This window comes from Colobus angolensis, unplaced genomic scaffold, assembly GCF_000951035.1.
Source record: "Colobus angolensis palliatus isolate OR3802 unplaced genomic scaffold, Cang.pa_1.0 Scaffold514, whole genome shotgun sequence".
Classification (NCBI taxonomy): Eukaryota; Metazoa; Chordata; class Mammalia; order Primates; family Cercopithecidae; genus Colobus; species Colobus angolensis.
The window spans coordinates 195168-215719 of NW_012118644.1; the positions used below are offsets into that span (position 1 = coordinate 195168).

The 20552-nt window shown below is 35.3% G+C and overlaps 1 pseudogene; it reads right to left on the minus strand.

The window, feature by feature from the left end:
- Positions 1–18384: 18384 nt before the first annotated feature.
- On the minus strand, positions 18385–18903 carry LOC105525031 (annotated as a pseudogene).
- Between the last annotated feature and the right edge of the window lie 1649 nt (positions 18904–20552).

Sequence of the window (20552 nt, forward strand, 5' to 3'; positions counted from 1 at the left end):
TATTCCTATTTTTATATCAGTACCACACTGCTTTGGTGATGATAACCTTTTAGGATAGTTTGAATTTGGGTAATATGATGTCTCCAGATTTGTTCTTTTCTGCTTAGTCTTTCTTTGGCTATGCAGTCTGTTTTTTTGGTTTCACATGAATTTTAGGATTTTTTTTCTAGTTCTGTGGAGAATGATGGTGGTATTTTGATGGGAATTGCATTGAATTAGTATATTGCTTTTGGCAGTATAGTCATTTTCACAATACTGATTCTACCCATCCGTGAGTATGGGCTATGTTTCCATTTGTTTGTATTGTCTACGATTTCTTTTAGGAGTGTTTTGCAACTTCCTGTGTCTTTCAGCTCCTTGGTTAGATATATTTCCAAGTATTTTTTTGGTAGCTACTGTAAAAGGGGTGGAATTACTGATTTGATTCTCAGCTTGGTCACTGTTGGTGTATAGTGATTTATGTACATTAATTTTGTATCCTGAAAGTTTGCTGAATTCACTTACCAGTTTTAGCAGCTTTTTAGGCAGGTCTTTAGAGTTTTCTAGGTATACAATCATATCACCAGCAAACAGCAAAAATTTGACTTCTTCCCTAGTGATTTGGATGCTCTTTCTTTCTTTCTCTAGTCTAGTTGCTCTGGCTAGGACTTACAGTGCTATGTTGAATAAAAGTGGTGAATATATGGGACTTAATTACACAAAAAAGTTTCTGTACAGCAAAAGAAATAATCAGCAGAGTTAACACACAATCCGCAGAGTGGGAGAAAATCTTCGCAACCTATACAACTGACAAAGGACTAACGTTCAGAATCTACAAAGAAGACAAATCAACAAGAAAAAAAAAATCCCATAAAAAAATAGGCTAAGGACATGAATAGACAATTCTCAAGAACAGATAAAGAAATGACCAACGAATATATGAACAAATGCTCAATATCACTAATGGTCAGAGAAATGCAAATGAAAAGCACAGTGCTATGCCACGTTACTTTTACAAGAATGACCATAATCAAAATAATAATAATAATAATAAAAGATGTCAGTGTGGATGCAGTGAAAAGAGAACACTTTTACACTGCTGATGGGAATGTAAATTAGTACTATGGAAAACAATGTGGAGATTCCTTAAGAACTAAAATAGAACACAATCCAGCAATTACACTACGGGGTATCTACCCAGAGGAAAATAAGTCATTATACAAAAATGATACTTGCACATGCATGCTTATAGCAGCACAATTTGCAATTGCAAAAATATGAAACTAGCCCAAATGCCCATCAATCAACAACTGAATAAAGAAATTGTGATATATATGTATATATGTACACATATATGTATATGTGTACACATATACCATGGAATACTACTCAGCCATAAAAAGGAACAAAATAATGACCTTCACAGCGACCTGGATGAAATTGCAGACCATTATTTTAACTTAAGTAACTCAAGAATGGAAAACCAAACATTTATATGTTTTCACTCTTAAGGGAGAGCTAAGCTATGAGGACGCAAAGGCATAAGAATAGTATTGTGGACTCTGAGGACTCAGGGGAAAGGGTGAGAGGGAGACAATGGATAAAAGACTGCACATTGGGTACAGTGTACACTGCTTGGGTGACGGGTGCACCAAAATCTTAGAAATCAATGCTAAAGAACTTATTCATATAACCGAATACCACCTGCTCCCTAAAAGCCTATTGAAATAAATAATAAATTTAAAAACCTATTGAAATAAATAATAAATTTTAAAAATGTGCATTCTGTAATCATTAGGTAGCATTCATTATTAAGAAGATAAACCTGTTTCTTGGTATTATTTAAATATTCTTTATTATATATATATATGTGTGTGTATATATATTTTTTGAGGCAGAGTCTCACTCTGTCACAAGGCTGGAGTGCAGTGGTGCAATCTTGGCTCACTGCAAACTCCACCTTTCGGGTTCAAGCCATTCTCCTGCCTTAGCCTCCCGAGTTGCTGGGACTACAGGTGCGCACCACCACGCCCAGCTAATTTCTGTATTTTTAGTAGACACAGGGTTTCATCACATTGGCCAGGATGGTCTTGATCTCTTGAACTTGTGATCTGCCTGCCTTGGCCTCCCAAAGTGCTAGGATGACAGGCATGAGCCACTGTATCCGGCCTGTGTTTTTAATGATTTTTAAACCTATTATTGAATCAATTACTAAAAGTGTCTTAAAATCTGAGAGTATAATTGTAGAATTGTTTATTTCTCCGTTTAGTTTTATCCATTGTTGTTTGAGGTTTATAGATCCTTTGAGATGTTCTTATTGTTTGGACCAACGGAGGCAAGATGGCGCACTTCTGGGTTCTTCATCACCAACTTTTCCCGTGGGCGTGAAAATGCAGCCGGCGCCCAGGAAGGTGCAGACCAACCTGGCATGCGCCAGGTGATGTCAATTCGAAGAGACCAAGATTCCACTGGTCGCACCTACGGAAAGCCCCCCGGACATGCCCGTGTCCCGCCTATTGCCCTCCCACTCCTAGAAAAGCCGCTCCTGGCAGGCGCCCTGCGTGAGCTTCCTCAGCCCCCACTCTTGTAGCGACTGCATCAGGAACTCCGCTGGGGCGACTCTCTCGGCCTCCTTTGCCGGAGGCTGACAGACCTCACCCTACACACCTTCTTCCCTGAAGCTAGGTGATCAAAGAATAAATTTGCAGTTTTGCTCCTAACCTTGCCTATTCGCTGGTTCTTTTGTGCTCGCTCTGGTGGTCTTAGAAAAACAAATCACTTTTATCATCTTTATAAACTGGCCTTTATAAGATTATCAGACACCCTTCTTTATCTATGATAATATGCCTTGATCTGCAATCCCTTTTGTCTGATATGAGTATATCCATTCCAGCTTTTTAACAGTTAATGTTTGCATGATACATGTTTTATATCATTTTATTTTTAAATTACCTGTGAATTTATAATTTGTGTCCTCTGTAGAATGCATGTAGCTGAATATTTATCATCATGTCTGATATTGTCTGCCTTTTAATTTGTTTTAATTCATTAACTTTTAATGTAATTATTAATATTATTGAGTTTAAGTTTACCATCTTGCCATTTTTCTCATTTTTCTATTTGTTCTTTCTTTCTTTCATTTCCTTGCCTTCTATCATATTATTTTCTTTAATTTTAGCTTTCTTTATTTGTTTATTTAATATAAATAAATAAATATGTAACTTGACATAAACTCTTTGTTTAATTATTTTCACTGGTTGCTATAGGGTTTATAATTGTGTGTGTGTATTTACTTGATCACAATCTACTTTAAAAAATATTATACCAGTTAATATATTAGAATCTTACATTAGTATACTTCCATTTCTCCCTTTGTGTCCTTTGTGCTATTATCTTTATACATGAACTTGTGATAAATCCCATAATACCTTATTATTAGTCTATGCTTTATGTAACTAATTATCTTTTTAAAGATGTCAAGAAGTAAAAAAGAAAATCATTTTATATCTAACAAGATATATATTATTTTGATGCCCTTCCGATGTTAAAAGATTTTCCCATCTTGCATCCTTGTTTCTTACCTCAAGAATAATTTTATTTTACTTTATTTTATATTGCAATTTTCTCGAGGAGAAAAAAAGAACTCCCAGTTTTTGTTTGTCTGAAAACATCTCCATTTAACCTTTAGTTTTGGAAAGTGATATTTTGAGCAATCTTCTTAAAGGCAGTATTTGTGAGGTATATTTAGAAAGGTATTCTTTTTCCTTCAACATTGAAAAAACACTGATTCATTACCTATGCCCTTGCATTGTTTCTAATTATATTTCTGTTGTTACTTTTACATTTTCCTCTTTATATAACGTGTCCTTATTCTCTGTGATAGTTTAAGATTTTCCTTTTATTATTAGTTTAGAAAATTGATTATTATATGCCTTTGTAGTGTGTGTGTGTGTGTGTGTGTGTGTGTATGTGTGTGTGTGTTTTGCTTGCGGTATATTATGCCTCTTTGTTCTAGATATTATGTTTTAATCAAAGGTGCACTATTTAATGTTTTGCTTTTTCAAATATTTCATGAAAACATCCCCCTTCTAGGATTTAAGTATAAAACTGCTTGATATTCACTACACAAATATCTACCTCATAGTAATGATAAAGTAGTAAATAATAATATTCATGATATAGATATAAATAAGGTCTCTTACGTCTTATTTTCTTATTTTCAAACTTTTTTTCTCTCTGAGCTTATGTTTGGATTGACATATAGTCAGTTTCATTGACCTTTTCTTCTCTGAACTGAAATATTCCATTAAACCTATCCTTTTACATTTTCATTTCAGATCTTATATTTTTCCATTTTAGTATTCCCATCTAGTTTTTTTGAAAGTTTTAATTTTTTCAGCAATATTCCTCATCTCTTCACTCATTAAATACATTTTTCCCTCAAATCCTTAAGCATCTCTATATTGACTGTATAATAGCTATGTCAAAGTTCTTGACTCTAATTTCAACATCTCTAACATCTCTGCTTTTGTTCTTATTGAGTGCGTGTTTCCTCATTTGGCCATTGTTTTCTGCTTCTTCACATGTCTACTTTTTTTTTATTTGACAAGAAGAACATAAAATCCATCATCTTTGAGATTCTGGATTTTGTGGTTTTCTTTTAGAGACTGCAGAATTTTCTTCTGGCAGGCAATTAATTTTCTCATGTCCGAGATTTATCCTCTGAAAATAGATTATAGTCATTTTTTAGGTGCATCTAGAAGCGTTCTTATTCCAGGGTTAAATTATTCTTCTTCCTCAGTTGTGGCCCTTTTGGTGTCTTAATTAAAAACCTAAAATACTCAATGAGATTCATCCACTCCGGTTGATCAGAATGCCTGTTTTCTAACATTGTATGACCTCTGAACCTCTGGTCATCTCACAGCATCCCAGTATTTGTTTTCTGATAGGTCTTATAGAGTCTGACCCTCTGTATTCATAGTTTTGAATTTATGGTTCCCAGTACACATTCTGGGACTTCTTCTCTATGCAACTTCCTTTTCGGTGCTACCCCTTTCTACAAATTCCATCTACCTCAGCAGCCTTACACCCTGTTCATTCCATCTCACATCATTAGGTCTGTAACAATCTGCTTGTGCTTTACCTATTGTACCACAATCTAGAAATTTCCTTCCATACCAAAGTTGGGACTATCATCAGGACCCTTTTCTCATAAATCATAAGCTTGTTCATCATATTAAGCAACATATGAAAACTCTCATTGCATTTATTTTCTTTAGTTTTGTAGCTGTTTTGGGCAAGAGGACTAGTTTAGTATCACTTACTCCATCAACACTTAAAGCAGCCACATGAGTTTTGAAATGTGCCGGAATACTTCCCAGTTGGAACCTTATACTACCAAAATATAATGTCCTCCCTTCTTCCATGTTCATTGATTCAAGATGTACTCTTTTGAATATGACATGATTGAAAATTAGCTTTAATCTCTTATAGCAATCATTGATTTAATGTAAATTAAAGTACATGAAAAGATGATTTAACCTGTGAGATGCAATGCTGAAGACACACAATGAGGAAGAGTAACAGAGTATGTATTTTTGCTCTTAAAATCTCATAAATAAACTTCAATTAGATGTAAATAGCTCTAGATTTGTTGCTTTGCAGAAAATTAAATTTAGAAAGTAATTTAAGTACAACTGAGGCCACTTATTTTATCTTACAGATGGGGAAACTGCGTGCTAGAAATCTAAGGTTCATAAAGTTGGTAAGTAATAGATTTTGGTCTTTTAAAATTTCTTTTGCTTTCTACTTTAATAGTCTTTCTATTATTATTTGGTTCAACAAGACACATTAACTTATATAAAGTTGCAACTCCCTTTTTTGTTTTCTATAAACAGGCTACAGCAATTTAAAATCATGAGATTTTAGATTATTATTTTTCTTTAAACTAAGTGACCACTAAGTGATTGATGAAACACATATTTAACTGATTTGAGCATACTTGTTTCTCAGAAGGCCAGAAGCTTGCACAATCCTTATCCTGAACTATCAGTGTGTGAACCTTGACATTCAGTCTTATTGGAGCAATTGTCTCTTGAGCATTCTACTTAATTCAATTTCCATCTGTTTTTAAAATATAATAACATTTCTTGAGATAATTCAGTTATTATTCTATCAGAAGTGTAGAAGTAACAGCCAGACGTAGGATGAAACATAAAATCATATGAAATTCAATGACCTAATTGACAACTGTTCTCTCTCTCTTTCTCAAACACACACACATACACACACACACACACACACACACCCCACATGCACCATGAACTTTTTCATTATTTCCTAATAAAAGCAATGGAGTTTTTTTTTCTTTTTTAAAAAATCTAGTTTGTGTTAGAATTGCTAGACTCAATATTATATAAATGAATGCTAGAGGAAAATTATAACATTGTTTCCAATTTTTAATACTAGTACTGCCAATATGAGACCCATTGACCAGAAGGAAGTACTTTGTTGTATACAAATACCATATTCCATTCTTACTATGCACAGTAAGTTATAGAGAAACTTCTTTGTTACTTCATTTCACTCTCCCAAAAATCCTGTTAGCAATTGTATCTATCTACTTCCTACAGCCCAGTGATATTAAGAAAATTGGCTAAAGTTATATGACTGGAGAATGATTGAAACTAAGATGAAAACTAAGAATTTAGATGTCAATGCTATTAACTTTTTAAATATATTATAATTTGCTCTTTCAGTTTAAAAAATGCAGTGAAACTACATCAGAATTAACAAATGGAGTATTTTATGGGTAATTCAATTATGTCCTGATCTTGATAAGTTTTGCAACCTCAAATGGGCTGGCAAAAAATTCAGAATATAATTAGCTTGGTTTTGAGTAAATTATTCTAACTTCACTAATAATATTTAGGGTATTCCTGTGTTGGTAAAGCATGATATTATGGTTATAGGACAAATAAATAGTTGCATCCTAATTTTATTTATTCTCTGTTTGTTCAAAGGATTCCCCAAATGATAAACACATAGAAGATAATGGGAAATGAAATACAAAGTACTTTTAATTACTTGTCAAGCTCCTACCTAAAATGCCAATGAAAATGATTACAACAATCTGTGAAGTGGCAGATACTTTAACTTAAATGCTAAAATTTGAAATGCACCAGACTCGAGGGATTCTCCTTTCTCTTGAGTTAAAACCCAAACATGCACTTCTCGAAATTTATCAAAGACAAAAAAGTACATATTATGAACTGAATGTTTGTATCGACCTCAAAGTTCACATGTTGAAAATTCTACCCCTCAAGGTGATGGTTTTAGGAGATACAACTTTTGGGAGGTGTTTAGGTCACTAAAGTAGAGCCTTCAGGAATGGGATTCATTTTCTCATAAAATAGACCATGAAAGCGTATTCATTGTTCTACCATGGGAGGACATGGCAAGAAGGCACTAGAAAGTGGACCCTCACCAGACACTGAATCTGCTGAAAACTTGATCATGGACTTTGCAGCCCCCAAAACTGTGGGGGGCTTGTTTCCATTGTTTATAAGTTACCCAGTTTATGGTATTTTGTTATAGCAGCCTGAATAGACTAAGACAGTGCATGAATGTGTACCAGCCAGTTTAAGAAAAATAATATAGGACTTTCACAGGAGACTTTGTGGCATTTTACACATCTTGATGGACACATGAGGGAAGAAAGACTAGCCTCTTTTAAATAACATTTAAATAATCAGTGACCCTTCTCTTTATTAAATATGACTGGATCCCTTTCTTAGAATATGACACATCATATCAACAATTCTTGATAAACTAGAGATTTAATGAATTATTGAAAAACAAATTTATTTTCCTTTCTATAGGCTTTCAAGTTTGGATATGAAAAGCAAAAATTAATGAAAATAATGACATTCCCAAATGGGATTTACAGAATTCACAAACTATCAGTAACCTTTATTAAACAATCAGATACAAACCAAGTAGTTATTTAATTTTGGATATGGTAGAACAGTTAATCCAAATGTGATTAGATCATCATATCTCAAATATATGTTCCATGAAATGTAATCAAGAACTCTGAAATTTTCCTTAATTCTATTTCTAGAAATATCCAATTAATTAATGTTTTAGAGACACCATCTCACTCTCTTACCCGGGCTGTAGTGCCGTGGTGCTGTAGCTCCCTGTAGCCTTGAACTCTGAGGCTCAAGCAATCCTCCCACCTCAGACCCCTCAGTAGCTGGGATTACAGGTGTCTTAATTGCTAACATGATAGTATTAAGCAGTGGGGCCATTGGAGGGTGATTAAGTTATGAGAGCACAGCCTTCATGAATGGGATTAGTCAACTTAAAAAAGAGGTGCAAGAGAGTTGTTTGCTCCTTCTGCCATGTGAGAACACAGTAAGAGGCACCATGTATGAAGCATAGTGTGAGCCTTCACCACACAGCTAATCTACTCAACTTGACAGTGAACTTCCCAGCCTCCAAAACTGTGAGAAATAAACTTCTATAATTTATAAATTATCCAGTCTAAAGCATTTTGTTATATCAGCCAGGATGAACTAAGATTTTATTTATATGTATATACAATGTATACATGTGCATATATAAACATATGTACATACAATGTATACATGTATATATAAATGCACATGCACATACATATGGAAACAATATTCTTTATATATGTCTAGGAAAATCTCTTGGAGAACTGAAAAACAAACACACACACACATACACATCATGCTTATGGACAGCAGAATGTTTTAAGAAAGAGCTATGATGTCTAGTTTGGAAGCAGATGAGAAGATCCTATTCTTATTTAAGAGATATAAAAATAACTAAATAGATAAAAATGACTGAATTAGGAAAAAGAGAGAATGCTATGGGCTGATTGTTAAGAGACATGCTTGAATGTTTGGAATCTCCACAAACTTTTGTTTATTTAATGTAAGCAGTTAGCTTTCTGATTCTCATATTCCACATATCCACAAATAAGACTCAAAACTTTATTCTGTATTATCAAAACACAAAATAAATGTAGATGGAATTTAAAAGCCAAAGATGCTACAAAGATTTTGACTACATGATGACATCAAAAAGACAATGAAGTCGATGTTGAATAAGACAAAGAATAAAATGTGACGTAACAGATACTGTCAATACTCTACCAAGCTCTCCGTGGATCCTTTATGCAGGTCCTGTGTGCTCTGCTCTGTCTTTTGAGTGATTGGTTTCTAACAGTGAGCACCTGTGACTAACTTTGAGGATGACTGTTGCATTATCACAGCACTTGCTTGGAAGGTGCAGATACTCAAAAGTATTAGACAGTCTTTATCTGCCTGTGATTGTTCTTAACCAATGACTCTCTGTTGTAGGAGTTTCAACGCCTAGCTCCTTGGCCACAAGTACACAAATTCTGATAATAAGTTACAAAAGAGCTTTCCCCAGGGACTTCCCTCAAGCATTCTTCCTTGAAATCGCTCAATTGCTTTGCATCCTCTTCTGCTCTGTCCTAATCTCCTATTACCTTACTAGATTGTTCTGGAAAGTCACTCATGAGGACATAGTTATCTCAGAGTCTTCTGGGAAACTCAAAATAAGACAGATGATGATTCCTCCTATTATGTATCACTTTATGGTTTTCTTTATTATATTACTTTATCTTCAATTCATCTTGTGAGGTGTTTCTTTCAAAAATGGAAACGGTGAACCTCTGAAGGTTAAGTAATTAACCTGATATCATACAACAATTCAAGTGCAAAGTAAAAACTTAAACTTGAACCTTTCTCAGAATGTTAGAACACATATATTTTTTCAGTGACATCTATCCAAGTGTATGTTATTACAGAACACTTTCGTTTGCAAGATAGTTCCCCTTGTTTGATGGGAAAAATCTCGGCTTAATATCAAACACCATGGAGATATAAGATAAAAACAACAATTTTAGGGAAAGATAAGTTTATTTTACTTGCCTATAATATCTAAAGATGTAAGATCCTGTGAAATAAAGTTTTTAACAAATTGTTTTATTTGTTACCAATAGTAAGCGTCACTTTGAATGACCCTAAAATAAAAGAAAAACATGGATAAATTACATTTCTGCAAGAGACAATAAAAACATCCTGTTTAACTATCTATCACTCTATCCAATCTGATGGACACTTAAAATATCACCCCTAGTGATTGCATTTGAAAGAAAATTACTTGAACATTTTAATCTTTTATAAGTTTATAAGTAATAAACTGAAAAGCTAAAGTCATTGGTTAAATAAACGGACTACTTGGTTACAAAAACAAATGTGAACATAGACTGTTTTTCTTAATTTCTGAATATTGATGCAAACTGACTGCCTACCGTTAAAAAAACTCACCAGTTGTGCTTACCTAGCTGTTTTCCTGAAGTATAAGCGAGAGGCAGAGGATCTTAGTTTTTGATCATTTTCTGTTTTGCTAAGAACTCTTGAATTCTACAGAATATCTATAGTAAAAGGAATATGGTCCCTGTGTCAGTTGTTTAAACTCTACAGTAATAAGAAATATACAAGCTTTTAAAAAAATGTGCCGGGCACAGTGGCTCATGCCTGTAATCCCAGCACTTTGGGAGGCGGAAGCAGGAGGATTACCTGAGGTCGGGAGTTCGAGGCCAGGTTGGCCAACATGGTGAAACCCTGTCTCTACTAAAACTACAAAAAAAATTAGCTGGGCGTGGTGGCGGGTGCCTGTAATCCCAGTACTTGGGAGGCTGAGGCAGGAGAATCGCTTGAACTCGGGATGTGGAGGTTTCAGTGAGCCGAGGTCACACCATTGCAAGCCAGCCTGGGGAACAAGAGCAAAACTCTGTCTAAAAAAGAAAAGAAAAAAACAAAACAAATGCATTGATGACTCTATCTTTAGTCAAGATAGAGTAACTGGTACTGGACTGAGTCTCTTAAAGCAAAAATAGAGAACTGGACAAAATGTATGAAACGTCTTCAGACATAGGACAGAATTCTGATCTCTGAGAAAAAGACAAACTCAAGGGAGTTAAATGATTGCTCCAGTTTTCTACCAAAAGTCACTTCTCCACCTGTGGCATAAAACAGGCACAGTTTAGTAGTCTTATTGAGATGAACACACGGGAATGAATTTGGAGAAGCTAAAGTGGCTGACATATGTAGGGCAAATTATCAAAGTGAAGAGTACTCAAGAATTTGCATAGAGTCTCCCTCAGTCTATTGCTAAATATCAGTCTCTAAATGTGCAGGATTAGAGTGTAGGAGATTGGGCAAGGAACAATCATTGATGATAGAACAGTTACTCCCAGAGTTCACAAACATTTGGGAAGCACCCAAGTTCTGGTTACACAAAAAGGAGGAAGCATTATGAGTACCTGGAGCATTCTTTAAGAACCCAGAAAGCCCAAAACTTTAAAGTAGAAATGAACTACCCTGAATTAAAGTTGTGTGGTGGGAAAATATTGGCTTTATATCAAACACCATAGATATATAAGATGAAAACAATTTTAGAGAAATATAAGTTTATTTTACTTGTCTATGATACTTGGAGGTAGAAGACCCTGTGAAACATGTAGACATGCTAGCAAAACTTAAAACCAGTAAATTGCCTACTTTCTTAAAAAATCCACATTGGTTAGAGAAAAACAACAAAATCCAGCATGAATCAGTCAGTAGCAACAAAGCAAGAAATATTAGAGATGACAATATTAGTAAATGAGGTCTCAAAGCACACATTATAAATGTAAATATCTGTAAGGACTTAAAGGAAACATAAATACAATGAAAAGTAAAAACAAAAAAATGTAAAGACCAAGGGGGAAATATCTAAAGTTGATAAACATATGTAAAATGAAAAAATCACAAGGTAAGTTTAAAAAAAATTGGATATCATATTAAAACTTTGAAGATATTTCAGTTGAAACCAAACAAAATAAAATGCAAAGAGAAAAATGACTGAAATAAATTAACAGACCCTCAGTAAACTCTGGGGCAACATCGAGAAATGTAACAAAAGTGTAATTGGAGTACCAGAAGGAAATGGAAGGAAATGGAAAAGAAGCATTAAAAATGGCTTAAAATTTCTAAATGTTGTAAAAATATATGAAACCATTTATCCATGTAGACCAACAGAGCTGACGGAGGAGAAACACAAATAAAACCATAACAATGGACACAATGATTAAGTTGCTGAGTGCTAATTATGTATATAAAAAACTTAAATAGTCAAGACAGAAAGCTGAAGCTTTATGGGCTTACAGTATCAGAGGACAGAGTTTGAGATAACCTGGCTTCTCTAGAAGCATGGGAATCACAGAGAAGGGGAGCACCTCTGAATAGGTGTTTTAAAAATCAAACTTTTGGCCAATTGTCAAATAATTCAGGTCCACGTGAGGATCTTAGAGATTGGGGGAAAATAAGGAGGAGTTGGAAGCACATGAACAGAGCAGAGACATCATCAAGTGCAATAATGGCGGAGACAAAATTTGCAGTTTAAGTTTTGTGATATTAACTCTATTAAAACAAAAGTAACAAGAAACCTCAGAAGAAGGTAAAAGAATTCAGAGGCACCATGATTTATTTTATATAATGTCCAGTTTAGTGTTCAACTCAAAGTATTAGACACAAAAAGATTCTGGACAGTGTGACACATTTCCATGAAAATAAGAATTCAGTCAATAAAAAAAAGAGTGTGATTGAGATCAGAGATTAGATTGATGCAACAAATAACTACAAAAATTACTAAAAATATGTAAAGAAAAATATCATTTTGTATCAGTGTGTAAACATATAAGTATTCTAAGAATTACAGCTAACTTAATAAAAATTTTACAGCTAAAAAGTAAGTGGTCAAAATTATTTACTGAATGAGTTTGTGAACACATTGTGTCTATCAGAAGAAAAGGACTTGTGAACTTGAGTAAAAATTAATAACATTTTCATTATTGGAATAATAGGGAAAAATATATATTTTCAAACTTTATTTTAAGTTCAAGAGTACAAGTGCAGGTTTGCTACATAGGGAAACTTGTGTCATGAGGGTTTGTTGCACAGAATATTTCATCACTCAGGTATTAAGCCTAGTACCCATTAGTTATTTTTCCTGATCCTCTACATACACTCACCCTTCAGCCTCCGAAAGGCCCCAGTGTCTGTTGCTCTTCTCTATATATCCGTATGTTCTCATCGTTTAGCTCCCACTTAGGAGTGAGAACATGTGGTAGTTAGTGTTCTGTTTCTGTATTAGTTTGCTAAGGATAATGGCCTCCAGCTCCATCTATATCCCTGTAAAGGACATAATCTCATTTTTTATTATGGCTGCATAGTGTGTATGTACTACATTTTCTTTTATCCAGTCTATCATTGATGGCCATTGATAGATGGCCAGTCTGTCATTGATGGCCAAAGATTTCATGTCTTTGCTATTGTGAATAGTGCTGCACTAAACATACGTTTGCGTGTGTCTTTATAATAGAGAGATTTATATTCCTTTGGGCATATGCTCAGTAATAGGATTGTGGGGTCAAGTGGAGAAAATATTAAAGAAAAATCTTAGTAGAAATAATAGATAAATATATTCCAGTTGTGTTTGAAAAAACATTAACATGTAAGTTCAAGAAGCTCGACAAATATCAAATAGGATAAACTCTAAGAAAATACCTTTGCATCAAGTCAAAGCCAAAACACTAAAGTCTGAAGATAAAGAGAAAACCTGGAATAATCTGAAAAAAATAGATATATATTCCTTATAAGGAACAACACTATGATTAATAGCCAATATTAATAATTATGAAGATCAGAGAACATTGGAATAACACATTTAAAGCAATGAAATAAGGAGTCAAAAATTTACATACATAAAAACCATCCTTTAAAAAGCAAGGTAAAATAAAGTATTTTCAAATAAACAAAACTGACATGACCAGCTGTCGGCAGATATTCCCTACCATAAATTAAAGAAAAATCTTATGTCTGAAGGGAAATGTTAACAGATAGCAACTCAGATGTACAGGAGGAAATGAAAAGCAGTAGAAATAGTAAATATGTGAATAAATATAAACACATACAAATATACATATACATAGAGTTCTTCTATAAATGTATGGAAGAAAAATGCCTTACTCTTTAAAGCAAACTATAACTTTTTTGTTTTCATGAAGCTTTAAAATTTAATATATGTGATGATAGTTATAAGCATTGGGGTTGGCATGGATGCATATTGTTTACAGTCCTCTTTATTTTATCCAAAATAATTCATTATTAACTCTAAATATATTGGGATAACTTAAAGATGCATATCATCACTCTTAGAACAACCACTGAAACATTATACAATGAGATGCAGCTCAATGAACAATTGGAAAATATTAGAAATACCATTTACAATAGCATTACAAACCATAAAAATTGAAATAAATGTAATTAAAAATGCTTTACCCACAAATTAAAAAATAGTGATGACAGAAATCAAGTAAGACCACATAAATGAAGAGATATACTACGTATACTACTGGAAGGTGCAATATTTTAAATACAGCAGTCCTCTTGGAATCGTCTATAGATTTAGGACAATTTTAATAAAAATATCAGTGTATGTTTTTGTTGACATTAATAACTTAATTAAAAAATATATAGAAATTCAAATCGCTTATGCTATCCAAGACAATTTTGGAAAAGAACTATCTTGGGAGACTCAAACTGTTTTTGTGTCTTACTATAAAACTCCATTAATCAATGCAGCTTGATATTGGAAAGCAATATATTCCAGAAATACATCTAAATTTATATTTGTAGACCAAGAGCTTTGACTAAGTTACCAAACAATTCAATGGGAAAAATATTTTTAACAAATTGCACGAGAGTAACTGGACATGCATATGGGTAAAATGAATTTTGATAGCTACGTCACATAATATGCAAACAATACTTCATGGCATCATGGACCTACATGTAAAATATAAAACTATATAGGAAGTAGCAGAAAAACAAATAGGAGATCATCTTTAAAAATTTTATGTGAAAGCCATCTTCTAAAATGGCTCCCAATAATTCCCATCTTCTGGTATTCATAACCTTAGGTTACCCTGTTCTTGAGAGTGGATTGAATCAAGTGACTGACTTTGAATAAATAGAATACTACCACATCCAAGATTAGATTACAAAGGAGTATAACATTGTGTTTCGCTTGTCTTGCTTGTGACATCTGCTGAAACAAGCAGCTATGTTTTGAGAGGCCACAGACTGAGGCCCTCAGTCCACCAGACCATGAGGAGCTGAGTCCTGCTAATATCCACATGCCTGAGCTTGGATGTGACTCCTTCCTTAGCTGACCCTTGAAATGATGGCAGCACCATCAGACCCCTGGAAGGCAGCCTTGTTAAACAACAACAGCAACAACAAGAATTGAGCTGTGCTAAGGGTCTTTGACCCTAAGAAAATTTGTATAATAAATACTTCCTGTTAGTTATAATAAATTCATTTTAATAAATGTAAACTGTGGCTTTTTAAAGATGATAAGCTTCGGTGCAGCACATAGTAATAGATAACTAATACACTTGGAATGAACAATTTTAGGCAGAACACAGAACACACAAACTATAAAAGAAAACAAAAGTATAGACTTCATTGAAATTTAAAAATTCTGTTTCTCGGCCGGGCGCGGTGGCTCAAGCCTGTAATCCCAGCACTTTGGGAGGCCGAGACGGGCGGATCACGAGGTCAGGAGATCGAGACCATCCTGGCTAACACCGTGAAACCCCGTCTCTACTAAAAACTACAAAAAACTAGCCGGGCGAGGTGGCGGCACCTGTAGTCCCAGCTACTCGGGAGGCTGAGGCAGGAGAATGGCGTGAACCCGGGAGGCGGAGCTTGCAGTGAGCTGAGATCCGGCCACAGCACTCCAGCCTGGGTGACAGAGAGACACTCCGTCTCAAAAAAAAAAAAAAAAATTCTGTTTCTCAAGAAGCTACTAAGAAAATAAATAGACAAACCACAAACTGCCAGGAATTGAAACTACAATGAGACACCACTGCCATTCACTGTTACTATTTTAAAATTTAAAGACAACATAAAATACAAAAGGTGGAATAACTTGACTCTCATGTATGCTTTTGGGAATAAAATCATACGTTACGAATACATTAGAAAATGTTTTAGGCTGGGTGTGGTGGCTCACACCTGTTATCCCAGCATTTTGGGAGGCCAAGGCCAAGGCAGGCAGAACACTTGAGGTCTGGAGTTCGAGACCAGCCTGGCCAACATGGTAAAACCCTATCTCTACTAAAAATACAAAAACTAGCTGGGCGTGATGGCATACCTGTAATTCCAGCTACTTGGGAGGCTGAGGCACAAGAATTGCTTGAACTCAGGAGGTGCAAGTTACAGTGAGCCGAGATTGTGCCACTGCACTTCAGCCTGCGTGATGGAGTAAGACTCTGTCTCAAAACAAAACAAAGAAACAGAAAAAAACAGACATGTAACCTATATGCACCAATTTTACTATAGTCAGCAGTGTTTTTCCCCAAATTTATGTTCATCTGGAACCTCAGACTGCTACCTAATTTAAAAATAGAATATTTGCAGATGTTTTTAGTTAAAGATCTTTAAATGAAAGGACTCTGGATTTAGAATTGGTTCTAAATTCATTGATTGGTGTCTTTATGAGGGAAGGGAAAGGTAAGATTTGGAAATAAAGACATCGAAAAGAAGGCCACTTGAAGATGGAAGCCAGCATTGGAGTCGTACAGCACAATCCGAGAAATGTCAAGGATTGATGGGAGCTCCCAGAAGCTATGAAAAGGCAAGGAAGCGTTCTTCACCCAGAAACTTCAGAGGAAAGTTGCTCTGCCAACAAGTGATCTCAGACTTCTGGCCACTGAGAAAGAATAAATTTCCATTGTTTTAAGCTATGAAGTGTGTGGTAATTTGTTATAGCAACCCTAGAAAACTAATACATACTCCTGGGCATTTACCCAAGAGAAAGGAAAACATACATCCACAAACAGACTTGAACACAAATGTTCATAATGGTTTTATTCAAAACTGTGAGGTATCTATATGCTCCTTGACAACGGAATGGATACATAAATTGTGGTATATTTATATGATGGAATACAAATCAGTATATTTAAAAACTCACAAACAAACAAACAAACAGAAAATCTTCATTACAAATACATGCAACAACACGAGGAAACCTCTAAACATATGTTGAGTGAAAATAAAACCAGTCACATAAGAATATCTTTTGTATGCTTTTATTTATATGAGGCACTAGAATAGGCAATCAGAGCTTTGGTTGCCTCAGCAATAGTGGGAGGCATAATTAATGGGAAATGACATAAAGGAAATTTATGGAGAGATGGGAATGTTCTACACTTTGATAAGAGTGTGGATTATGCTAGTAAAACATTTATGATTTGTGCATTTCTCTATGGAAAAATTATATCTAAATTACATTGAAAATACTTCAGTTAAAAAGCAAAAATATATTTTGTAGCACAAAAATAGATAATACAAGACAGTGTATGCTGGAACATAAGACTGGGAGCCAGAATGCAAACATTATTTTAGGCAATATATGATGTCCAACTGAATTAGTCTTCTTTTATTCTCTTGGTAATCTCTTCCAGTTAACTAATTCCATTGTTGGTGATGAAATGTGTAAAGCTCCACTTCAGATGTTGGCACTGCTATAAACATGGTCTTTCCCTTTATTGCAACTCACAACCAAAACCTTTGATTCTTTTGTATATTCCAGTCCCAGAAGTAGTTTCCACTGTAGAAGTTAATTGATGAGTCTTATTCTTTCTAGTAGTAGCTTACAACCAGGCTCTAGCTTCTCCAGGAACACTACAGGATGAATTTAGTTTAAATATATATTAAACTAAAAGGCATTCTCTCAACTGGGTTAAAATGCATTTTACTTTTAGACAACCTACATGACTTGTTTTTCTTCTTTTTTGAGACGGAGTCTCACTCTGTTGCCAGGCTGGAGTTCTATCTCGGCTCACTGAAACCTTCGCCTCCTGAGTTCAAGCAATTCTCCTGCCTCAGCCTCCCGAGTAGCTGGGACTACAGATTTGCGCTAATTTTCGTATTTTTAGTAGAGATGCGGTTTCACCATGTTGGCCAGGATGGTCTCCATCTCTTGACCTTGTGATCCACCCGCCTCGATCTCCCAAAGTGTTGGGATTACAGGTGTGAGTCACTGCCCCCAGCCAACATGTTTTTCTTAAAAACAATGCCTCCACTCTAAATGAATATGGTCAAAATAAGTGAAGAGCTCAAGATGACATCAGTCCCATTTGTCTTAAGTCCTGGTGTTGTGTGGATGACAATTAGAAGCCAGTTATGATGACAGGTGATAGATCCAAACTAATTGCCACATTTGTTAACATTTTTCCTCTTCCAAATCATCCCTAAAGAAAATCATATGTGGGGTCACACCATCCTCATGGTAGTCCAGTAGAGCAATCATGCCATCTGAATTCATGTTTTCACCAATACAGAACCGGTAGTTTTTGAAATTAACAAGGATGTGCTTGATTTGTTCTGCAGCCCCTGTCATAAAAAGTTTTACTCTTTCTGGTCTCTATTCTTCAAGTTTGCCTTTGATTGATTTCATGTAATCTTTGATGTACTTCTTGTAGGCTTCTTTTATGAAACTTGTTTTCTGCAGGTGATGGTTCATGACAATATCGACAGTAGTGATTACTGTGCTTTTGGTACCTTCGCCCTTGGGGCCTTCAGCAGAGACATTCCCACCAATGAGCGAGTCATCAGTATTACCTTCTATCCTACTGGCCATTTTCCCCACCACCTCCCAGCACTGCCCGTCTGCAATCTCACGGATCTTGTAGACGTAGGAGAACATCTCATGGTGGCTGATGAGGACCCGGTAGATAATCATGATGGTGGCTGAAGGGAGACTACGGCGGCACTAGCTTAGCAGGAGCTGGAAGCTCCAAGGGAGCATGGCCAGTGGGTGGAAAAGCATGATGTGCTTTTAGAGCAGCGGGTTTGCATCCAGAACTTGACTTGAATCCCACTCTAATGTTTCATATCTGTGTGAACTTATGCATGGTACATAAACGCTGAACTTCATTTTTTCTTATTTGTAAATGGAGGTATTTATACCTACATTGCACATACACAGTAGGACGTATTGAAATAAAATAGCGCATATAAAGTGCTCAGTGATTTGTAGACATGATACGGTAAATCTTCACTTCAATGGTTCTCAGATTTCCCATGACTAATGGAGTACTGCTAGTGATTATCAAAGTTGATTTTCACCAATACCTGCATAATGAAGATGTTGAATAGGGCTTGGATAGAAAATAAGAAAACAAATGGACAATGCAGGTATGGAAAGGAAAGCAGAAATAATATTTTTTAACACAAATAGTATCCAACTCAATTTTCTTTGGGAGTGTATCTGGAATATACAGACAAAGGATTATACGTAATTATTCTCTCAAGTAATATTTATTGAACACATCCTATGTTTCATAAACTATTCTAGGTACTGGGGACTACAACAGTAAGTCCATTGGAAAAAGTTCCAGCCAACATAGAGCTTATATGCTAGTGGTGGTAGAGACAGGCTATATATAGATAAACCCAAAAAACTTATTTAAAAAGCAGGTAATAGAAAGTCCTGAGTTACTAATAAAAGAGGTACTGAGTTAGAGTGAGACAGAAGATGTAAAATAAGTTGAGTTTTTTGGTGAAGTCTTCTATAAGGAGAAGACATTTAGGCACAGACCTTTACAAAATAGTCAACTATGTGATGATTTTTGTATTAGAGTAATCCTAGGGGCTGTAACTAACAAGTGCTCAAATACTAGTGGCTCAGTGTATTAGGGCTCTCTAGAGGGACAGAACCAATAGGATATATATATATGTAAATATATATATATATATCATAGTTTATTAAGGAGTATTAAACTCACACAATCATGAAGTTCCACAATAGGCCATCTGCAAGCTGAGGAGCAAGGAAGCCAGTCCGAGTCTCAAAGCTGAAAACTTGAATTCTGATGTTCGAGGGCAGGAAGCATCCAGCACCGGAGAAAGATGTGGTCTGGGAGGCCTAGCCAGTCTAGACTTTTCATGTTTTTCTGCCTGCTTCATATTCTCTGGCAGCTGATTTAGATGGTACCCACCCAGATTAAGGGTGGTTCTGCCTTTCCCACTGACTCAAATGTTAATCTCCTTTGCCACCACCTTCACAGACACATCCAGGATCAATACTTTGCATCCTTCAATCCAATCAAATTGACACTCAGTACTAACCATCACACTTAGTAAAATAGAAACGCATTTTTTTTGTTTTTGCTTTTCTGTTTTTTAGATGGAGTCTCACTCTGTTGCCAAGCTGGAGAGCAGTGGCGCGATCTCAGCTCACTGCAACCTCCACCTCTCGGGTTCAAGAGATCCTCAGCCTCCTGAGTAGCTGGGACTACAGGCATGCACCACCACACCCAGCTAATTTTTGTATTTTTAGTAGAGGGGGTTTCACCATGTTGGCCAGATGGTCTCGATCTCTTGACCTCG